The sequence below is a fragment of the Natrix helvetica genome (assembly GCF_964273705.1).
Source record: "Natrix helvetica genome assembly, chromosome: Z".
NCBI lineage: Eukaryota > Metazoa > Chordata > Lepidosauria > Squamata > Natricidae > Natrix > Natrix helvetica.
In genome coordinates, this window is record NC_138554.1 from 17204086 (window position 1) to 17210085 (window position 6000).

The 6000-nt window shown below is 44.6% G+C and overlaps 1 protein-coding gene across 2 annotated transcripts in view; it reads right to left on the minus strand.

The window, feature by feature from the left end:
* The window catches only part of TEP1 (telomerase associated protein 1), a 125155-nt gene extending 119535 nt beyond the window's left edge, over window positions 1-5620 (minus strand). Inside the window, exons 1-2 of one of the 2 annotated variants that reach the window (XM_081932388.1) lie at window positions 5318-5620; window positions 482-582 (exon numbers count right to left, since the gene is read on the minus strand). The gene's annotated coding sequence lies outside the window, so the exon portion shown is untranslated. The remainder of the gene's footprint in view (window positions 1-481; window positions 583-5317) is intronic. The other variant, XM_081932387.1, reaches the window with a different exon arrangement.
* Window positions 5621-6000: the final 380 nt, after the last annotated feature.

Consider the following 6000-nt stretch of genomic DNA (forward strand, 5'->3'; position numbering starts at 1 on the left):
CAATATAATCAAAAAAATACTGGAATGGATTGGATAGGTTAACCCTAAAAATCAAAGAAAAATTAGAACTGGAATATTTTATGACATGGGAATTTTTTTACAACTGGCTAGTTGATAGATACAGAGGTTAGATCAGTGGATTGAAAATATGGACTACATGGGAAAGAAAAACTGATTAGTAAATACTTTGATGGTTATACAACTGATGCAACTGATGTCAATATGGAAGAGTTTTAATAACGATCAATATTATATACTGTAATATATGCTTGTATGATGATATGATTATAATGATTATGATGTTTATATTTGAACACTTTGGATACCTAGAAAGCACACTGTTCAATACAGAAATAGAATTTGCGATACAAAAGCAATTAAAAAATATTAAAACTAAGGAGAAGGAATGCTGAAATGGAAAAGTGCTTTTGAAAAGGCTGTAGGCTAGAAAGATAAAGAGATGAAAAGATTAAAGATTTACCTGTCTAAGTATCACCAGACAATCCCAGCTCTTCTGTCACTTCTGCAGACTGGAATAGATGGTAACCTACCAATTCATTTCAGAAGCTCTTTCTCTATACACTAGATGAGAAAATAGGAATAGACTTCGTTATCAGTAGCATATTTTGTTACATGCTAGACTCACACATACCCATAAACACATATATTAGAATCAGGTTATGATGGGCAAATCACAGACTTCTTTCTAGCACTGATGATGTAATCTAGTTTGGTAATGAAGCATCTACAATAAAACCACCAAGCTCAGAGAGCACCGAAGACCTCCAAAGGGCCAACTAGTTTGTTATTATGGTTTGCCTGGTTAGAGATGGGGGCAGATCTACCCACACAAATAATTCAAACCCATTAGCTGCACTGAATATATAGCTTGGCTGTTTGGAGAAGACTTGGCCACTGTTTCTCAACCTCAGACACTTTAAGAGGAGTGGGCTTTAATTCTCAGAATTCTCCAGTCAGTCATGCTGAATGGACTTCAGTTCCCAGAATTCCCCAGTCAAACATGGTGACTGAGTGGACTTCAATTCCCATAATTCCCCCAGTCAGCCATGCTGATTGAGTGGACTTCAGTTCTCAGAATTCCCCAGTCAGCCATGCTGACTGAGTGGACTTCAATTCCCAGAATTCCCCCAGTCAGCCATGCTGATTGAATGGACTTCAGTTCTCAGAATTCTCCAGTCAGCCATGCTGACTGAGTGGACTTCAAGTCCCAGAATTCCCTATGCTGACTGAGTGGACTTCAGTTCCCAGAATTCTCCAGTCAGCCAATGCTTACTGGAGAATTCTGGGAGTTGAAGTCCACCCTCTTAAAGTAGCTGAGGCTGAGAAACCTTGGAAGTGGCTGATGCTTCAAATTCCTTTCTCCTGCTTCCAACACTTAATAAAAAGGAAACAAAAATTGTAAACGGGCATGACCTTGCTTGGATCAAATCGTGGAACGTAACCCATCCACTGGTTTAGAGAGCTCCCCACCCTGAATTCAAGGCCCCAAACATCTTTCAGATGACACAACTTTGCTCAATCCCTTAGCCTCTATTTTACCTCACCCTGGATCCTTGATTAATTCAGTGTCATTGCCACTAATCCAGGGTGTGAGAAAAAAAAAGAATTTCCTTCATTTCACACATGTCAATGGGGTGACGTGTCCGTCCAAACCAACATGGCTTCTTGTCTTCCCTATAGGCAACAGAATGATTACTCTTCTTGCCAACTCACTGTGCAAAGACTGGCTTGCCAATACATTTACCCTGGAGCCAAATTTGAACTTGGGAAGCCCATACAAGGGAAGGAGGAAGACTAATAGGAGTGTAAGAAAACATTAAAGCCAATAGGTCAATATTTACTGATATGCCTATACTTTCTTTATAAAGGTAAAGGTTCCCCTTCACACATGCATGCTAGCCATTCAAAGGGGGCGGTGCCCATCTCCGTTTCAAAGCCAAAGAGCCAGCACTGCCCGAAGACGTCTCCGTGGTCATGTGACCGGCATGTCTAAACACCGAAGGGACACAGAACACTGTAACCTTCCCACCAAAGGTGGTCCCTATTTTTCTACTTGCATTTTACGTGCTTTTGAACTGTTGGATTGGCAGAAGCTGGGACAAGTAACGGGAACTCACTCCGTTACGTGGCGCTAGGGATTCAAACCGTCAAACTACCGACTTTTCTGATTGACAAGCTCAGCGTCTTAGCCACTGAGCCACCGGATCCCTTTAATTTCTATAATTTCTTTATAGGTGGTCCTTAATTTACAACAGTTCATTTAGTTATCGTTCGGGGTTAGTAACCCTAAAGAAAATGAATTATGACCGTTTTTTAGAGTTTTGACCGTGGTAGCATCTCCATGGCTACATGATCAAAATTCAGGTGCTTGGGAAGTTACTCACAATGATAACCGTTGCAATGTCCTGGGGTCATGTGATCATCTTTTGCGGTCTTCTGACAAGCAAAGTCAATGGGAAAACAAGATTCATTTAACAACCATATTACTAATTTAACAACTGCAATGATTCACTTAACAGCTGTGGCAAGAAAGGTTGTAAAATGGAGCAAAATTTGCTTAGCAAACATTTCACTTGGAAACAAAAACGTTGGTCTCAATTGTTGTCATATGTCTAGACTACCAGTACTAGCCTCCATTTCTAAGGAAAGACACAACACGACAGCTCCCTAGGGCCCCAAACACTGAGTATATAGGGATTCCATAACCCATAAACGTCCACTGACATGGTTCCAAGATGGTAGCCGGATTGGGAAAGGCTGGGACAATTACCTCAGCTTCTAAAGGCAGTAGCTTATTTGCACAAACCCAGAGTCATGTTTACATCCTGGTTTATTGAGCAAACCATCATTAGGTAGATTCACAGAGGGAGTGGATTAATGCCCCACACAAAACTACTAGCAAAGTAACCACTTTTTGTTTGTGCCAGAGGAATTTTGGGGAGTGGGAGTTTTGGCTGGGAGAAGATGGAAGAAGAAACACAGGGTCGGCCTGTTTGGGGGGAGGAGGTAGACTATGCAAGTCAGTGTGTAGGGAATTATCTATTGTGTATTATCTATATCAGTGGTCACTAACTGGTGGTACGCGATAAAATTTTGGTGGCCTACAGAAAAATTATTTGTATTTTTATATTGCATTAAATCAGGGGTTCTCAAACTACAGCTGCTGGGCCAGATACATGCAATGAACGCTTGTGGTGCTGCAGAGAGTCTCCCCCTTTTGGGGTCTTTTTGTGCAGATCAGAGGGGGACAGAAGTTCTGATTCAGGAGCTGCTTCAGTCTCCTGGTGTGGGGCTTTGGGTGAAAACTGGAGGGAAGCGCCACTGGTGGCGAAGAGCCGGAGGGCCTTGTTCCAGTGGGATTGTATCATGGTCTGGAACTGGCTGCCCATCTCAGCCCACTGAGCCTCCAGGAGCCGCACCTGGCCTTGCACTTCTGCAGGTCTTGGAAAGCATATGGTCGTAGTCCTCAGTGAGATGCTTCTGCTGAGCCTACTTCTCAGTCAGATCCAATTTGAACTGAGCCAGCTGTTTTGCCAACTCTTTCTCACAGTGGCTGCTTAGCTCCAGCAACTGCTTCCTTTTGGGACCCTAAAGAGCCCGGGCAGGCAAGGAGTGGCTGGGAGGGGAGGGCCGAGTAGAGACCGCGAGGCACCCCTTGGCGTGAGTGACATCAAGTTGGCCATGCCCACCCAGTCACATGACCACCTAGCCACACCCACCCAGCCGCTCATTAGGCAGAACATATTACTGGTCCAGAATTTCAAATTATTAGTGGTCTCTGGGGTCCGAAAGGTTGGTGAACCCTGTTCTATGTAACTGTTTGTCCAATAAACCAGGATGTAAAAATTACGACTTTGGGTTTGGGTGCTTTTCCAAGATGAGATCTGAAGTCACACATCTAAAAGTTGCAGAGTTTCAGAAACCCCAATGTAGTTTCCAAATGAACAACTCGACTTTCGACCCACAATTGAGCCCAACATTTCTGTTATTAAGCAAGATATATTTGTTAAGCGAGTTTTGCCCCATTTTACAATTTTTGTTCAATGAATCACTGAAATCATTGAATTAGTAACACAAGAAAATCTAGCTTCCCCTTTGACATTGCTTGCCAGAAGGTCACAGAAAAGACACTGCTACTGTCATAAATATGAGTCAGTTGCCAACCGTCATAAATATGAGTCAATTGCGAAGCATCTGAATTTTGATCAAGTGATTGTGGGGATACTGCAATGGTCGTAAGTACTATTGGGCAATAGGCTGATACCGTAAACTGTTTAGAGATAGCTGTGAAGCCCTATGAAGTGGTATATAACTCTAAGTGCTTACTGCCATTGCAATTTGAACAGTGACTAAAGGAACTGTTAGAATAGAATGAATGAGTTGGAAGGGACCTTGCAGGTCATCTAGTCCAACCCCTTACTTGAGCAGAAGACCCTATACAATTTCAGATAACTGACTGTCCAGTCTTTTCTTAAAACCTCCAGGGATGAAGCACCCACAACTTCTGGTGGCAGGCTGTTCCACTGCTTAATTGTCCTCCCTGTTAGGAAATTTCTCCTTAATTCCAGGTAGCTTCTCTCTTTGATTAGTTTCCATCCAATGTTTTTTGTCTTTCCTGCTGCTGCTTTGGAGAATAATTTGACCCCCTCTTTTTTGTGGCAGCCCTTCACATCCTAGAATTAAGTTGTTAAATTATTGCTGAGGACTACCTGTAAAAAGGTTTTGACACCTTAAAAAAAAGTCACCTAAAAAAAAAGACGCTCTAAACTTTTTTTTTCCTCATCTGCACGAAATCTTGGGAGAAAAGTGAAATTAAATCGACTCTAAAACAGTTTCAGGGGGTTGGACTAGATGACCTGCAAGGTCCCTTCCAACTCTGTTAATCTCTTAAGACTGGAGCAACTTTCTCCCCAGGGCGCCTTTTCTTCAACCAGTGTAAAGGCCGAGTTAGCCCCGTTCTGCTCAGCCACACTAAAGCTGAGATAAACGCCGTGCCGACCTTGGAGGCTGCCAATGAGCGGGAATGACTAACTCACCGTCCTCGGGGACACGCGATTCCCATCCCCAGGGGCTCGCTCGAGGCGTAATAAGGGGAGGGGGGGTGATGAGCGAAGCCCGCCAACCGGGGAAACGATGGAGGGTTGTTGTTAATGATGATGTTACATAGTTGAGGTTGCAAAAAAACAACCAAGCTTGGAGAGCACCAAGTACCTCACAGCCTTCCTTCTCTTCCTCCTCCTCCTCCTCCTCCCTCCCACCGCCCAGGACAGCTGATGTTCCCACGCCTTTTTCTAACCAGGAAGCGGCGACCGTCTTAAGCCAAAATGCCAACCAAGTCTTTGCGTGCTCGTCCTTGCGCCTTCTCACTCTTTCTCAGCTCCGGATTCGGACGCCGGAGAGAGAGAGAGAGAGGAGAGAGACCCGCGCCCTCTACTTCTTCCTCTCGGGCGAGCGTTCGAGCTGCTACCCCGGTGCTCCGAAGCGGCCGCGGTCCCGCAAAGAAGGGCAAGCGGAGAAGGAAGCCAGCGGGCTGCGGAGGCGCCTCCCCCCGGTCATAGGGCGCTTTTTGCCTCGCTGACGAACGGGATTTGGCCCTCCTCTTCTTACTGCCTCGCCCCGACGACTCCCGGCTTTAACCCGTTACGCTTCAAAGGATCCGAGGCGGGATCTATTTAATACGACTCGCTCAGGGACCGTTCGAAGGAGCACTGGAAAAAAAAGAGACTTGTGACCGATTTGAAATCTGTCACTCCCCCCCAAAAAAATGCTGTAGTAACTTTGGTCACTAAACGAACTGTTGTAAATCGGGGACTCCCTGCCTAGCCGACCCTGTCATGCAATGTGAGCTGTGGGCCACCCGCAGCTCATCGAAACATCCTGGAGATTTTTGTTCTGTTTCATTTTATTTTGAGAAGTGAAACCTCTTCAAGGAATAAAAAGTCTGACTAGATTGGCTAAGACACTGAGCTTGCTGATCAG